This window comes from Urtica dioica, chromosome 5, assembly GCF_054948205.1.
Source record: "Urtica dioica subsp. dioica isolate 48M chromosome 5, U.dioica_male_clone48M_v1_H2, whole genome shotgun sequence".
Taxonomy (NCBI): Eukaryota; Viridiplantae; Streptophyta; class Magnoliopsida; order Rosales; family Urticaceae; genus Urtica; species Urtica dioica.
This window is the reverse complement of record NC_142760.1, coordinates 17,419,142-17,436,777: the sequence shown is the minus strand read 5'-3', so window position 1 is coordinate 17,436,777 and position 17,636 is coordinate 17,419,142. Positions and strand designations below refer to the sequence as shown.

General features: G+C 52.9%; 1 long non-coding RNA gene across 2 annotated transcripts; it reads right to left on the bottom strand.

The window, feature by feature from the left end:
• Positions 1 to 6,946: 6,946 nt before the first annotated feature.
• LOC149397573 (uncharacterized) lies at positions 6,947 to 8,869 on the bottom strand. Of its 2 annotated transcripts, XR_016297252.1 has the most exons (3): positions 8,349 to 8,869; positions 7,443 to 7,548; positions 6,947 to 7,051 (listed from the first exon to the last, which is right to left on the bottom strand). It is a non-coding gene; the product is annotated as an uncharacterized LOC149397573 (long non-coding RNA). The 2 variants fall into 2 exon arrangements; XR_016297251.1 differs by lacking the exon at positions 6,947 to 7,051 and having other exon boundaries at positions 7,231 to 7,548.
• Positions 8,870 to 17,636: the final 8,767 nt, after the last annotated feature.

Here is a 17,636-nt window from a genome sequence, read left to right as displayed (position 1 = left end):
CTTGGTAGAAGCCCGGCTTCCCCGGCACCCCTCGTATCGTCATGAGGTCCTGGATGTCGTCGGCAGTGACAGCCCTCTTCTTCGCCCGGTGAAGCATCATGTGGCACGCTGCGACCACCCGGTAGAAGGCCGGAGACATCTGTAAGGCGTGCACCCCCAGTCGAGCTAGCAGCTCCTGGATAACCGGCTGGAAAGGCAACCTTAGCCCGCCGCGGAGGCTCGCCTCGTGGACCGCGGCGTACCCCCTTCGAGGGCGGGACGGTAGATCGTCGGGCAACGGTCGGAGGATTGACACAGAGTCCGGGATGCTGTAGCGCTTCCTGAGGCTCTTGAAGCTGACGATGGAGATCAGGCTCGGGACATCGACGCCCGAACAGTCAAAGTTACCCCGCACGGCTGACTCCCCTACCGGGAAGGACGAGGTCCGTGTTTCCTCCTGCGCGGTAGAGGAAAGTCCCCTCGCCGCGGGTGCTGCACGGCGGCTCGACGAGTCGCCGGAGTGCCCGGAGTCCGGGGCGGTGCCCGGACGCTCGACCGGCTGCCGGCCGGCCGGGTCACTGTCATCGGGCCGGCTCGTCCTGTGGCCGGCGACGCCCTCGCCTGCGTGTGCGTCAAGCCCGAGGACCCAGCCCGCCTCCTGGCTGGGTGACTCCTCCACGCGCGGTCCCGGCGACGTCCGGCCTTCGGCGCACGCGCCAGGCCCGTCGGCCCGGCCCAGCTCCCGGCCGGTCAAGTCTCCGGCGTTGGTGGCTTGCCCGGGCGTCCCAGCGTTCAGCCCAGGCGCGTCCTGCCCACCGGCCCGGCCCGGCTCGCGGGTTGCTGGGCCCTCCTCGCGCGCCTGACGCCCAGCGGCCCTGTCCGGCGTTCGGCCGGTTGGGCCCTCCTCGCACATGTCGGCCCGGCCCGACTCCCGGCCGGCTGCAGTCTCGTCCCCTAGGCCCGGCCCATTGGGTCCTAGGGTTTGCAGGGCCACCAGGGTGGCCGCCTCCCCCTCTCCAGCATTGGACGGCCGGCGCTCCTCCTGTCCGGCACCGGCGGCCCCTCCTGCAGCGTCGGCCGCCGCCGGCGGCGCCCCCCCGACGTAGACGCGCCCCGGCCCGGCTGGGGCCGGTCCGCCTGGGCTCCCACGGCCGCCGGCCACCTGCAACGCAGCCCCACCCGAGGGGGTGGGGTCCTCCCTGATGCCTACGCCGCCCCGGGCGGCGCTCCTCTGCGCCAGCGCCTCCTCGCCGGCGTCGGCCTCGCCAGACGCGTCGCCCGCGTCCCCCACGGCCGGCTTGGTTCCCCCGGGGCGAGGGACGTCTCCCCCAGGTCTGGGTTCGCCCCAGACGGCGCCAACTCGGTCGGGCCCGGCCTCCTCCACCCCGGCGTCGGCCTCCTCGGCCTGGTCGGCGTGCTCCCCGGTCGGGATCGTCGCGCGCGAGTCCTCTGGCGCGATCCCCGGACTGGGTCCAGCGCAGACGGCGCCGACCCAGCCAGGCGCGACTCCCCCGGCGTTGGCGGCGGCCTGCGCAGCGCCGCCGGTCTCCTGGGTGGCCGCCCCCGCGCGCGCGGCCTCCATGGCGCGTCCCTCGGCCAAGACGGCCTCGTGCTGGTCGGCCCGGCTGTCCCCGGCGGCTGGTGCCATCGGGCCGGCGTTCTCCTGCCGGCGCCGGCCAGCCACGCTTCAACCAGCGAAGAATCCTCTCCGGTCATCTCAATAGCGTTGAACGAACGCGATGAGTGTCGAGTGTTGGGTGGTGTTGATGGTGGCGAAAATTGAGCCCAAAAAGCATCCAAATCCACGTGGTTTTCCTCAAACAAATCATGTAAGCCATCGTCAACGGTCCCACATCCCGAGTCAATGGGGTCCATGGCGCGAATAACGAAACGAGCACGATCGACAAAAAATATAAAAATAAAAACAACATGAAAGGACGTCGGAGCATACCTCTTGACGGCGGGCTTCTCCGATGGGCCAACGTCGGACTCTGAGTTTACCACACGATTTACAATCGGTGATAAACTCGGGGGGCTAATGTTACCGGTCCGTCTCGGTCCGGTAGATCGACGACGGCCACGCTGGCGGCCGTCCTAAGCCCGGCGCTCGTCCGGGGCCGGCACTCGCCGTGGCCGGCGCTCCATGGCCGGCCCTCCTCGGCCGGTGTTCCAAGGCCGGCCCTCCTCGGCCGGCGCTCCAAGGCCGGCCCTCCTCGGCCGGCGCTCCAAGGCCGGCCCTCCTCGGCCGGCGCTCCAGGACCGGCCCTCCTCGGCCGGTGCTCCAAGGCCGGCCCTCCTCGGCCGGCGCTCCAGGACCGGCCTCCTCGGCCGGCGCTCCAGGACCGGCCCCCTCGGCCGGCGCTCCAAGGCCGGCCCCCCTCGGCCGGCGCTCCACGGCCGGCCCCCCTCGGCCGGCGCTCCAAGGCCGGCCCTCCTCGGCCGGCGCTCCAAGGCCGGCGCTCCAAGGCCGGCCCCCCTCGGCCGGCGCTCCAAGGCCGGCCCTCCTCGGCCGGCGCTCCAAGGCCGGCCCTCCTCGGCCGGCGCTCCAAGGCCGTCCTTCCAAGACCGGCCCAAGGCCAAGGGGTTCCTCAAACACCTCTTGGCCGCCTATAAATAAGAGGGTCTCTCCCTCGAACCAGGTAATCCGATTTTGAGTACTGAAACGCTGCCGAACTCACAACTCGCTCGTTTCTCTCAACTCTCGACCCCTAAACACTAAACCTCTATCAAACACCTCAATCCTACTAATGTTGAGCGTCGGAGAGGTAAACAGAGGCAACCCCTCTGTTTCCCCTTTGTAGTTCACACCTTTTCGCTCGTGTTTCAGGTGCTTGGACGGGATAGGCATTTACAGACAGCTAAGGGACGACTTGAGATATCAAGTCCGACACGCTCGAGCCGGAGTGAGACCACTTGGTCCGGCCTTGGGTCTAACCATTTCCGGTTCCTAAATCGTTGTCCGAAAAACAGCGACAACATATAGCACCTCACAATCTCATCGGATCGAAGCCAGGCCGCTAAGGCGTCATTGTCCTCTTGAGTGGAATCATCATTCGTCAGAGGAGGACACGGGGTGGTGAGTACCCATTTGTGCTTGTTAATGGTAAGGATGATGTCGAGGTCATGTTTCGAGTCCATGTAGTTTTCGTTTTCGAGTTTGTTCGAGGAAAGGATGAAAGAGAGAGAGTTGAGAGACATATTGCCTATATAAGTTGAAACAAGTTTATGATTAGTCTTTGGTTTAGGATTTAAGTTTGTTTAAGACTTTATAAAATCCAAAGGTGTTATAAACAAAACGATAATTTACTCCTTCGAGGGAAGGCCGCAAAAAATCTCCATTTATAAGTAAATGACACATCATTAATGCTTAGCCAAGATGTCAATACACCAAATTTTGACTAGCCACCTTGTAAATTGGTTTGATCACTCACATCCTTTCGCAGGGCCTCGAGGGAGGATTACTAGGGATTGAGTCTAAGTGTGTAACCAACCACTTAGTCCAAAAGATTGACTTTGAAAAACAATCCGCCGAGGGGAGGTCTTGTCTCATTGTCTCACTTTCGGATTTAGCTCATTGAGCAATGATCAGTGCAAAGCGCCCTTGAGTACTCTCATTTAAGAGAGGGCCACGAGGGTAACTCTTAGTCTGGCGACACTTGCACTTTTCATTAGTGTTGGAGATCGTGGGTGACAAACAACAAGTATAACCCTCCCACTTAGTTTTTGGAGTTGGTTCATCTACTCTTATAAGTTCGGAAACAGTTTTCCTAGTTATAGAGCGATAGAGCAGACAACTAGAAGAGAATCCTAGATCATCATGTTCAGAGCAGTATTAGTGCATAAAGGCACAAGGTACATACTCGATCTTTTCCTATTTTCTATTTCGGGAAAGTGCATGAGGGAAGTGTGAACTTCAACTCACTCGAACACTTGAAAGTTTGAGATTACACATCTTTTTATTTTTCGGCTTGTCTACAAGGAGACCTCCTACTCAAATTTTCAAGAGCATATAGATTTTGAACATATGTGATATAGATATAGTTTTGAAAACATTTTGAAAATTCATTTGATTTGGATGACAAAATATTTTTCAAGTTTGAAAGTGAAAACGGTTTTTCAAAATTCAAACTAGTTTTGTAAAAACTCAATTTCAATTATTCTTTAAAAAATCAAAACTTTTTAATCTTACACATCATGTTTATAATCTTATAAAAAACAATTTTGCTCAAGAAAATTTTCTCATTAGAGTTCTATAACTCATGGTAGTGGGGCTGAAAATCCGGAATTCTAAAAAACTGGAGTTTCGGAACAGCCGCGTACCTCGGAGTAAAATCGCCATAACTGGCGGCTCCGATGTCCTTTTGACCTGAAACCGATGGCATTGGACAGAGGACAGACAGAGCTTTAATTTAATTCTAGAATCATTAAATTTCAATTTCTGATCAGAGAGTTATGCCACTTTTAATGCGGGTTTACTCCAGCTCGAAGAAAAAGAAATAATTAAAGCTTGGTCCTTTTTAGGTGCGAAAAAGAATCGAGTGTAACGGAACGTTTTAATAAAGGTTGTTAAAGCTTTTATTTGTGTTTTATTAGCAAGGTAATAAGAAGGCATAAAAGAAATAACAACAAGCATAAAACGATTCAAGTAAAAATAAGAAACTAGTAAGACAAGAAAACTAGTCACAAAATTTTACTCGAAATTTCTCAAACTTTTAAAACACGTTTTTCAATATAAAAAATTAAAAACTTTTAGAACTGATTCTAATGTGTTTTAAAAACATCCCAAACTCATAGAAAATCAACATGATATTTAATTTAAAGGCAAGAGCAATAAATTAAAAAAAATCTAAGAAAACAATTCTAACTTGTCACAAAATTAGTAAACTTTCGAAAACGATTTTCAATCTCATATTTTTAAATACATGTACATGCTAATATTTGACCATAGCTCTGATACCATTTGTTGGAATCGATCTAGGGTTTAAGAAAATAATTAACGCTTCGGTAAGCGGCGGAATTTTAAAAATTTTCTTTTACATGTAAAACAGTTTTTACTAACCTAGACAAAGAGCAAGTACATATAAATAAAAACTATTATGAGCTAAGAAGTTTACTAACCTTTCTTGAAGCTTGAACTTTGAGAAGCTTTTGGAAAGTTTGCAACGCTCGTCTCCCCTCGCAGCACGTCTCTCTTTCTTTCCTCGGCAACTCGAGCAACCACGATAGTTTCTATCACTAAATCACTCGAAATAAAAGGAATCAGTGAGTGGGCACTTTTAAACACTACGACTTAAGAACGAGTCTTGAAGTCGCAGAGCTAAACTCTAGGTCAAATGAGGACCTACGTGCCAAAACAATAAAACTAAATTGACTAGAGAGAGAGAGGAGAGGGGCGGCCAAAGTTCTAGAGAGAGAAGCTCTCAAATCTCTAAAACTTGGATGAATGAAAAGTGTGGAATGAGGCTCCTATTTATAGGAGAGGTCTTACCTTCAATAAGGTAGTTTCCTCTTCTATAGAACATCACATATTCATGAGCCAATTTCCCTTTTCCTTCAAAGAGTCACACGGCCAAGACTTGCCAAGCAAGTCCTTGGATTTGTTTCCTCTTTTATTTGCTTCTCTCTTGACTCATTTGGGCGCCCACCTTGGTTTCCCCTTAGGGGAAATTTGTTTCCTCTTTTTCTTTTGGCAAGTATCTTGATACATTTATGCATAAAATATTCTCTCTTTATTTGGGTATGTTGGGCGCCTATACCATCTAGAAAAGGCTTCTAGAAGCTTTTCCATTTGTTCATAACAACATGAAAAAGGCCCATTAAGAAATTTCAATAAAATTCTTATGAAATGAAATTAATCCACAAGGCCCAATTAATCTTATTATGGCCCAATATTATCTATGTTTACCCTTCATGAATGTCATCAGCTAGTCGGGATTTACTAAATTACCATTTTACCCTTCTAGCTGTTATTTCCTCAACACCTTTGTCGCTTGTGAATAAGTTAGAAACAATGTATTGACGAGGAGCTAACAAGTCACATTGTTTCATCCAAAAGAGTCAGGACTCAATTCGGACACTGGCCAGTTCATTTATTCACACTCAAAGGAACAAAGAATGAGGAGACATACATTGCATTTCAGCAATCTTGTACATGAATTCAATATCTATGAGAACTTCACAAAGTTACTCATGACATTCTCACAACTTAGTACTTCACCAATAGGCCCTGTTCGGAATCACATAGTGAGTCCGAACTCTGACTTTCTCAAATGAGAATACTAAGGTGTGAAATGACATGTCTCATTTCGGGATTAAGGTAAGCACGATGCAATTCATACGTAGTGACTTCGAGACATAAGAGGTTAAATGGTTTGTTCTTATCTTGTCTCTAGAAGTGCACTGGTCAATTCAGTACCTTCGGAAGATACCTAGAAGAACTAAAGAGTCTCCAACTCTCAATGCCTCATAACCAGACATCATAGATTCTTCTAACAATCGTACTGAGGTCAATAGTCCTTTGACCCTAAGATTGCGAATATATCGTTTTAAGCAAACTACGAAGAGTTTGTTCATGCAAATCTACATTTATCTCTTCGTAAGTTGTTAAGTTTGTTTATGGACTAAAAGACTAAGGTTTTATCATAAAGCTTCAAACAAAGAAAGAATGAATGAACGTTTCAACTTTATTATTAAATGAATAAGCAATTACAAGAAAGAGTCTTCATGAGACTTTATTACATCAAATGTACAAAATAAAGACTACAACTCTTCTTGTGGGCACCATTGACAACAGAACTTATTGAGCGAACTCACGCTAAGTTTTCAGGAAAAGCGGTCGAAGCCTTAATCTTTGAGATTATTCGATTTTAAAGCTTTTCCTATTCTTGTTTACTAACAAACAATAATGCACGTAAACAGGGTTATTCCCTTGGTATGTAGTTGACGTAAGTCTCCACACTTACCCGGAAAAGATCGTCTGAAAATTTGTTGACTTCCGGAGTTTCCTTGCTTTTCACGCTTCCCGAGACTCTACACGTCCTGGAGCGTTATCACGTTCTGAAGCGTCGAGAAACTAAAACCCGAAGTTGAAAACTCATTAGTCAATGATCCGGAAGGTGATGACAAGCTTAAGGTTCGTTATTGGGATTCATTGCGAGTCGGTTCAGGGGTTCGAGAATTTAATTCACTTATTTCCTGGGTGTTCGGAATTTAAACTTATTCAAGACTCGTACGAATTCGTACCAGAGAATGAGTACGAAATAAAATCCAAATCCTTATTTTAACGAGTCTTAAATAAATTAAAGAAATAATCCGAAAATAGTACAAACCGAGAATTCTAAATGAATTAACCAAAATTAAATTCTCGAACATCTCTTAATTAAATAATTGATAATCCTTGAATACAAATCTCAAATCCAAAATCAAGACTCGAGTATAACGCTACAAAGCGATAAACGACTCACGAGTGAGATCGAGCTTTAAAAATCTGTTATGAATTCTCTAACTTTCCAGCTTCCACGCGTTTAGTTCCGCCGGCTCTCGCTCGTCTCGACCTGATCTGTGACTGAGCTGTGAAATTCAGAAAACGAATATCGAGTCAATTATAACATCCAACTCCCGACTCGACTTAGAAACCGAAATCGAACCACTTACACAATTCTTAAATCCAATATAACTTGTCCCAAAATCCATAACCTTGTCAACAAATCACGTAAACTTGTCATAAAGTTCACATTTCAACATAAAAAACGAGCTAACCAAAAACCTGAGCCCGACAGAATCATCAAATCTCAAATCATATCCACCAATTCCAAAACCAAATCACAACCTAAAACTTAAAACCATATCCAAACCCCAATTCTCAAATCAATTTCAATTCCAAATTCTCAAATCTCAAAATCACAAATCATAACTTTCCAAAAATCGTCATAGCCTCCTAATTCAACCAGAAATTCCTTCACAAATCGAACCCATAACAACCACACAACTCAGCAACGACAAAAATATTGCACACACACACACACGGCCTTAACCAAGTTCACGGCCGAAACCAATTTTCAAACCAAATCCCAAATCAAACCACATCAATACCCAAATCATCACAACCTCCATCAAACCCAGCATCAACAACACAGGATTCACAATTCAAAACACACGGCTAAAAAAACCAAGCTACACGGCCAAAATCAAATTCATGAGCAAAATAATCAAAAATCCAAAACTCATCACATCAATATCATCATGAAGCATCAACCACTCCGGAAAAACCACTAACCACACTCAAAACCTCAAGAACCATTTTAGAACACGAAATCCCCAAAACCAATTTCTCAAAACCCTAGTTTCCAATTCGGGTCAAGGAGATTTACCTTGTTTCTGAAAGAATTGAACCCTCCGGCGTCCTCTCTAACTCGCGGCGGCTCAACCTTCACAGCGGTCGCGCGCACGGCGAGGCACGGTGGTCGGCTGGATGGCGCGCGCACGGGGCTGGGGTCTCGGGCTGGTGCTGGTGGCCGAGCGTTCTCTCCCTCGGTCGCTCTCCTCCTTCTCAGTCTCGCTCTCTCGCTCTCTTCTGCTCTCTCTCGTTCGATCTCTCTTTCTCTCCCTCTTGGCCGCTCACTCTTTCTCTTCTCTTCTTCTTTCCTTCTCTTCTTCTCTTTCCTTTCCCTTCTTTCTTTTTTTTTCCCTTTCCTTTTCTTTTCCCGTGTCCTTTCTTTGTCTTGGGCTGGTGGGTTTAATTTTACTCGGCCATGAAGACTTAATGACAAAGTAATTGACCAAGATAAGTGTTGAGTTGGCAAGGATAAGAACTAAGTTTCCAAAATTCCCATTTAACCTTCTTTTCCTTGTTTCCTTTCAAGTGGGTCCATTAAAAATTGTCACAACCACGTCTTTTCGTATAATTATTTAATTAAATCCATATCCGAAAAGATTATAATTATATGATTCGAACCGATATAATTACAAACGGCGAGATTCAAAAGTTTATCCCTTACAGAACTTGAGCTCGACTCAAGGAGCGAATTCGACTTGAGGAGCGAACTGGGCTCGAGGAGCGAGCTCGACTGGAGGAGCGAGCTCGACTCAAAGAGGGAACTTGAGCTCGACTCAAGGAGCGAACTCGACTTGAGGAGCGGATTTTAGCTCGAGGAGCGAGCTCGACTGGAGGAGCGAGCTCGACTCAAAGAGCGAACTTGAGCTCGACTCAAGGAGCGAATTCGACTTGAGGAGCGAACTTGGCTCGAGGAGCGAGCTCGACTGGAGGAGCGAGCTCGACTCGAAGAGCGAACTTGAGCTCGACTCAAGGAGCGAACTCGACTTGAGGAGCGAATTTGAGCTCGAGGAGCGAGCTCGACTGGAGGAGCGAGCTCGACTCGAAGAGCGAGCTCGACTCGAGGGATTGCGTGAAGAGTCCGCACGAGCATTAGTCGGTTTGCGGACTTGGAGCTCGACTCGAGGAGGGAAATGGACTCGAGGAGCGAGCTCGACTCGAGGAGTCGTGCGTAATGTCGACACGAGGACTAGTCAGTCAACTCGTGGGTCGGGACTCGACTCGAGGAGCGAACTCAACTCGAGGAGCAGTGAGCGCGTCTCAACATGTGAACGACTTCGATACCTCCGGTGGTTCCAAAGGTGACCGATAAATCAATGATTCCTTTGGTCATGACCTTTTCTCCCGTGAACCCAAACAGAGGGGTTTGAGTCGGGACAAGGCGGAGCCCCCCGAGCTTCATGCACTCGAGGGTGGTCTTAAAGATTATATCGGCTGCGCTGCCGTTATCAATAAGAACTCTTTTTACCAGGTTGTTGGCCACCTGGGCCTTAAGGACTATAGCGTCATTGTGCGGGTGCACAACTCGCTTGGCCTCTTCATTGGTGAATTGTATCGTCTCATGAGGTACGGACGGAGGTTCCTTGTCTTTGGTGAGAGAAGTCTCGACGTCCGCCGAACTTTCCAAGCCTTCATAGTCGGGGTCATAATCATGTCCCTCGTCTATGAGGTCCTCGGATTCCCCGTGGGGGGTGTCGTGTGCAGGTGCCTTGCCCGCCAGTTGGCGGTGGTACCTTGCACTGGCTATCTTTAGCTGGCGGATTTTCTCCTCCATTTCAAGGATGCGGTCGTCCCGACTGTCCTGAAGAGGAGGGGGCGAGGGAGTGTGGATCTCGTCGTTGAGAGACTCCTCGTCGCCTTGCGCTCGGGAGCGCAGGAAGTATTTCTTCACCGCGGTTGCGTTTTCGGGGTTGTTCACGCCCTCTGAACGAACGGGTGGTTGACCACTCATGTCCTTCTCGAGTCGAGAAGAAAGGGGTCGAGCTGTAGAAGGGATTTCGGGCTGTGTAAGTCGGGAAGTGCCGTTATCAATAAGAACTCTTTTTACCAGGTTGTTGGCCACCTGGGCCTTAACGACTATAGCGTCATTGTGCGGGTGCACAACTCGCTTGGCCTCTTCATTGATGAATTGTATCGTCTAGTGAGGTACGGACGGAGGTTCCTTGTCTTTGGTGAGAGAAGTCTCGACGTCCGCCGAACTTTCCAAGCCTTCATAGTCGGGGTCATAATCATGTCCCTCGTCTATGAGGTCCTCGGATTCCCCGTGGGGGGTGTCGTGTGCAGGTGCCTTGCCCGCCAGTTGGCGGTGGTACCTTGCACTGGCTATCTTCAGCTGGCGGATTTTCTCCTCCATTTCAAGGATGCGGTCGTCCCGACTGTCCTGAAGAGGAGGGGGGGAGGGAGTGTGGGTCTCGTCGTTGAGAGACTCTTCGTCGCCATGCGCTCGGGAGCGCAGGAAGTATTTCTTCACCGCGGTTGCGTTTTCGGGATTGTTCACGCCCTCAGAACGAACGGGTGGTTGACCACTCATGTCCTTCTCGAGTCGAGAAGAAAGGGGTCGAGCTGTAGAAGGGATTTCGGGCTGTGTAAGTCGGGAAGTCCCCTCCTTCTAGCGCCAAAATGTTGTCGCACGAAAATGAACAACGATTAAATACCTCGGGCGGTCAGACCCAAGGCCGGACCAAGTGGTCTCGTCTCGTTTCGAGCGTGTCGGACTTGGTATCCCAAGTCGTCCCTTAGCTGTTGGTGGTGTTAATCTCGTCCAGGCACCTGAACAGCGAGAAGAAAGAGGTGTGAACTACAATGGGGAAACAGAGGGGGTGCCTCTGTTTACCTCTCCGACGCTCAACATTAGTAGGATTGAGGTGGATATAGAGGGTTTAGAGGTGGTGAGAGGCCAAAGATGAGCGAAACGAGCAAAGTATGAGTTCGGCAGCGTTTCGGGACTCAAAAAATGGATTACCTGGACTAGGGGAGAGACCCCTATATTTATAGGAGACCAAGGAGCGTCATGAACAACCCCTTGGCCGAGGGCTGCCTCTGACTCGGCCATGGACGGCTCTGACTCGGCCATGACCGGCTCTGACTCGGCCGTGGAGGCCATGGCCGGCTCTGACTCGGCCATGGCCGGCTCTGACCCGGCCATGGATGGCTCTGACTCGGCCATGGCCGGCTCTGACTCGGCCGTGGAGGCCATGGCCGGCTCTGACTCGGCCGTGGGGGCGATGACCGGCTCTGACTCGGCCATGGATGGCTCTGACTCGGCCATGGCCGACTATGACTCGGCCGTGGAGGCCATGGCCGGCTCTGACTCGGCCGTGGGGGCCATGGCCGGCTCTGAGGTGGCCGTGCGCCGGGAAACACTCGGGGAAGCCACCATATGTTGTCGTTGCCGTACCGGGCCGGGACGGAGCGGTAACATTAGCCCCCCGAGTTTCCGGTCGAGCTTAGGTCGAGTGGAAACTCAAAATCTACGCTTTCATGCGGATGAGGGATGAATGCTCTCGGGTTTGTGTCACGGGGGACAGCCTTTGTGCGTCGCAACGGACGGCTTTTGGGCGTCGCGAGGGACGACTTATTGTTTCAAGTTGATCGTGCGTGACTTATTTTCTCGACCTACCAATGGAGGCGTGATCGGTCCACACGGCCTGGGCCTCGGGGGGCGTTGGTGCCACGTTTGTGTGACCGGGTTTCCTGCGGACGCTGGCTAGACCAGATACACCCGGGCGGACGCAAGCCTTCGAAACACATTTGTAACTCGCTGCCTTTCGGCTCACGAGCTGGGCGGCGAGCGCGGTGCCACATTTGTGTGGCGAGGTTTCCCGTGGACGCTGGCTAGACCAGATACATCCTGGCGGACGCAAGCCTTTGAAACCCATTTGTAACTCGCTGCCTATCGGCTCACGAGCTGGGCGGCGAGCGCGATGCCACATTTGTGTGGTCGGGTTTCCCGTGGACGCTGGCTAGACCATATACGCGCGGGCGGACGCAAGCCTTCGAAACCCATTTGTAACTCGCTGCCTTTAGGCTCACGAGCTGGGCGGCGAGCGCGGTGCCACATTCGTGTGGCGAGGTTTCCCGTGGACGCTGGCTAGACCAGATACATCCTGGCGGACGCAAGCCTTCGAAACCCATTTGTAACTCGCTGCCTATCGGCTCACGAGCCGGGCGGCGAGCGCGATGCCACATTTGTGTGGACGGGTTTCCCGTGGACGCTGGCTAGACCAGATACGCCCAGCGGACGCAAACCTTGAACCCATTTGTAACTTGTTGCCTATCGGCTCACAAGCAGGGCGGCGAACGCGATGCCACATTTGTGTGGCGAGGTTTCCCGTGGACGCTAGCTAGACCAAATACGCCCAGCGGACGCAAACCTTGAACCCATTTGTAACTCGTTGCCTATCGGCTCACGAGCTGGACGGCGAGCGCGATGCCACATTTGTGTGGCGAGGTTTCCCGTGGACGCTGGCTAGACCAGATACGCCCAGCGGACGCAAACCTTGAACCCATTTGTAACTCGTTGCCTATCGGCTCATGAGCTGAGCGGCGAGCATGATGCCACATTTGTGTGCCGAGGTTTTCCGTGGACGCTGGCTAGACCAGATACGCCCAGCGGACGGAAACCTTGAACCCATTTGTAACTCGTTGCCTATCGGCTCACGAGCTGGGCGGCGAGCGTGATGCCACATTTGTGTGGCGAGGTTTCCCGTGGACGCTGGCTAGACCAGATACTCCCAGCGGACGCAAACCTTGAACCCATTTGTAACTCGTTGCCTATCGGCTCACGAGCTGGGCGACGAGCGCGATGCCACATTTGTGTGGCCAGGTTTCCCGTAGACGCTGGCTAAACCAGATACGCCCTGGCGGACGCAAGGCTTGAACCCATTTTTAACTCGTTGCCTATCGGCTCACGAGCTGGGCGGTGAGCGCGATGCCACGTTTGTGTTGCCTGGTTTCCCGTGGACGCTGGCTAGACCAGATACGCCCAGCGGACGCAAACCTTGAACCCATTTGTAACTCGTTGCCTATCGGCTCACGAGCTGGGCGGCGAGCGTGATGCCACATTTGTGTGGCGAGGTTTCCCGTGGACGCTGGCTAGACCAGATACTCCCAGCGGACGCAAACCTTGAACCCATTTGTAACTCGTTGCCTATCGGCTCACGGGCTGGGTGGCGAGCGCGATGCCACATTTGTGTGGCCAGGTTTCCCGTGGACGCTGGCTCGACCAGAGACCGCCTTGCGGACGCAAGCCTTGAACCAATTTGTAACTCGTTGCCTATCGGCTCATGAGCTGGGCAGCGAGCGCGATCCCACATTTGTGTGGCCAGGTTTCCCGTGGACGCTGGCTAGACCAGATACGCCCAGCGGACGCAAGCCTTGAACCCATTTGTAACTCGTTGCCTATCGGCTCACGAACTGGGCGGCGAGCGCGATGCCACATTTGTGTGGCCAGGTTTCCCGTGGACGCTGGCTAGACCAGATACGCCCTGGTGGACGTAAGCCTTGAACCCATTTGTAACTCGTTGCCTATCGGCTCACGAGCTGGGCGGTGAGCACGATGCCACATTTCTGTGGCTAGGTTTCCCGTGGACGCTGGCTAAACCAGATACGCCCTGGTAGTTGCAAGCCTTGAACCCATTTGTAACTCGTTGCTATCGGCTCACGTGTTGGGCGGCGAGCGCGATGCCACATTTGTGTGGCCAGGTTTCCCGTGGATGCCGGCTAGACCAGATACGCCCAGCGGACGCAAACCTTGAACCCATTTGTAACTCGTTGCCTATCGGCCCACGAGCTGGGCGGCGAGCGCGATGCCACATTTGTGTGGCGAGGTTTCCCGTGGACGCTGGTTAGACCAGATACGCCCAGCGGACGCAAACCTTGAACCTATTTGTAACTCGTTGCCTATCGGCTCACGAGCTGGGCGGCGAGCGCGATGCCACATTTGTGTGGTTGGGTTTCCCGTGGACGCTGGATAGACAAGATACGCGCGGGCGGACCCAAGCCTTCGAAACCCATTTGTAACTCGCTGCCTTTCGGCTTACGAGCTGGGCGGCGAGCGCGGTGCCACATTCGTCTGGCGAGGTTTCCCGTGGACGCTGGCTAGACCAGATACATCCTGGCGGACGCAAGCCTTCGAAACCTATTTATAACTCGCTGCCTATCGGCTCACGAGCCGGGCGGCGAGCGCGATGCCACATTTGTGTGGCCGGGTTTCCCGTGGACGCTGGCTAGACCAGATACGCCCAGCGGACGCAAACCTTGAACCCATTTGTAACACGTTGCCTATCGGCTCACGAGCAGGGCGGCGAGCGCGATGCCACATTTGTGTGGCGAGGTTTCCCGTGGACGCTAGCTAGACCAAATACGCCCAGCGGACGCAAACCTTGAACCCATTTGTATCTCGTTGCCTATCGGCTCACGAGCTGGACGGCGAGCGCGATGCCACATTTGTGTGGCGAGGATTCCCGTGGAGGCTGGCTAGACCAGATACGCCCAGCGGACGCAAACCTTGAACCCATTTGTAACTCGTTGCCTATCGGCTCATGAGCTGAGCGGCGAGCGTGATGCCACATTTGTGTGGCGAGGTTTTCTGTGGACGCTGGCTAGACCAGATACGCCCAGCGGACGGAAACCTTGAACCCATTTGTAACTCGTTGCCTATCGGCTCACGAGCTGGGCGGCGAGCGTGATGCCATATTTGTGTGGCGAGGTTTCCCGTGGACGCTGGCTAGACCAGATACTCCCAGCAGACGCAAACCTTGAACCCATTTGTAACTCGTTGCCTATCGGCTCACGAGCTGGGCGACGAGCGCGATGCCACATTTGTGTGGCCAGCTTTCCCGTATACGCTGGCTAAACCAGATACGCCCTGGCGGACGCAAGCCTTGAACCCATTTTTAACTCGTTGCCTATCGGCTCACGAGCTGGGCGGCGAGCACGATGCCACATTTGTGTGGCTAGGTTTCCCGTGGACGCTGGCTAAACCAGATACGCCCTGGTAGACGCAAGCCTTGAACCCATTTGTAACTCGTTGCTATCGGCTCACGTGTTGGGCGGCGAGCGCGATGCCACATTTGTGTGGCCAGGTTTCCCGTGGACGCTGGCTAGACCAGATACGCCCAGTGGACGTAAGCCTTGAACCCATTTGTAACTCGTTGCCTATCGGCTCACGGGCTGGGCGGCGAGCGCGATGCCACATTTGTGTGGCCAGGTTTCCCGTGGACGCTGGCTCGACCAGATACCCCCTTGCGGACGCAAGCCTTGAACCCATTTGTAACTCGTTGCCTATCGGCTCATGAGCTGGGCAGCGAGCGCGATCCCACATTTGTGTGGCCAGGTTTCCCGTGGACGCTGGCTAGACCAGATACGCCCAGCGGACGCAAGCCTTGAACCCATTTGTAACTCGTTGCCTATCGGCTCACGAACTGGGCGGTTAGCGCGATGCCACATTTGTGTGGCCAGGTTTCCCATGGACGCTGGCTAGACCAGATACGCCCTGGTGGACGTAAGCCTTGAACCCATTTGTAACTCGTTGCCTATCGGCTCACGAGCTGGGCGGCGAGCACGATGCCACATTTGTGTGGCTAGGTTTCCCGTGGACGCTGGCTAAACCAGATACGCCCTGCTAGACGCAAGCCTTCAACCCATTTGTAACTCGTTGCTATCGGCTCACGTGTTGGGCGGCGAGCGCGATGCCACATTTGTGTGGCCAGGTTTCCCGTGGATGCTGGCTAGACCAGATACGCCCAGCGGACGCAAACCTTGAACCCATTTGTAACTCGTTGCCTATCGGCCCACGAGCTGGGCGGCGAGCGTGATGCCACATTTGTGTGGCGAGGTTTCCCGTGGACGCTGGCTAGACCAGATACGCCCAGCGGACGCAAACCTTGAACCCATTTGTAACTCGTTGCCTATCGGCTCATGAGCTGAGCGGCGAGCGTGATGCCACATTTGTGTGGCGAGGTTTTCTGTGGACGCTGGCTAGACCAGATACGCCCAGCGGACGGAAACCTTGAACCCATTTGTAACTCGTTGCCTATCGGCTCACGAGCTGGGCGGCGAGCGTGATGCCACATTTGTGTGGCGAGGTTTCCCGTGGACGCTGGCTAGACCAGATACTCCCAGCGGACGCAAGCCTTGAACCCATTTGTAACTCGTTGCCTATCGGCTCACGAACTGGGCGGCGAGCGCGATGCCACATTTGTGTGGCCAGGTTTCCCGTGGACGCTGGCTAGACAAGATACGTCCTAGCGGACGCAAGCCTTGAACCCATTTGTAACTCGTTGCCTATCGGCTCACGAGCTGGGCGACGAGCGCGATGCCACATTTGTGTGGCCAGCTATCCCGTAGACGCTGGCTAAACCAGATACGCCCTGGCGGACGCAAGCCTTGAACCCATTTTTAACTCGTTGCCTATCGGCTCACGAGCTGGGGGGCGAGCACGATGCCACATTTGTGTGGCTAGGTTTCCCGTGGACGCTGGCTAAACCAGATACGCCCTGGTAGACGCAAGCCTTGAACCCATTTGTAACTCGTTGCTATCGGCTCACGTGTTGGGCGGCGAGCGCGATGCCACATTTGTGTGGCCAGGTTTCCCGTGGACGCTGGCTAGACCAGATACGCCCAGTGGACGTAAGCCATGAACCCATTTGTAACTCGTTGCCTATCGGCTCACGGGCTGGGCGGCGAGCGCGATGCCACATTTGTGTGGCCAGGTTTCCCGTGGACGCTGGCTCGACCAGATACCCCCTTGCGGACGCAAGCCTTGAACCCATTTGTAACTCGTTGCCTATCGGCTCATGAGCTGGGCAGCGAGCGCGATCCCACATTTGTGTGGCCAGGTTTCCCGTGGACGCTGGCTAGACCAGATACGCCCAGCGGACGCAAGCCTTGAACCCATTTGAAACTCGTTGCCTATCGGCTCACGAACTGGGAGGCGAGCGCGATGCCACATTTGTGTGGCCAGGTTTCCCGTGGACGCTGGCTAGACCAGATACGCCCTGGTGGACGTAAGCCTTGAACCCATTTGTAACTCGTTGCCTATCGGCTCACGAGCTGGGCGGCGAGCACGATGCCACATTTGTGTGGCTAGGTTTCCCATGGACGCTGGCTAAACCAGATACGCCCTGGTAGACGCAAACCTTGAACCCATTTGTAACTCGTTGCCTATCGGCTCACGAGCTGGGCGACGAGCGCGATGCCACATTTGTGTGGCCAGCTATCCCGTAGACGCTGGCTAAACCAGATACGCCCTGGCTGACGCAAGCCTTGAACCCATTTTTAACTCGTTGCCTATCGGCTCACGAGCTGGGCGGCGAGCACGATG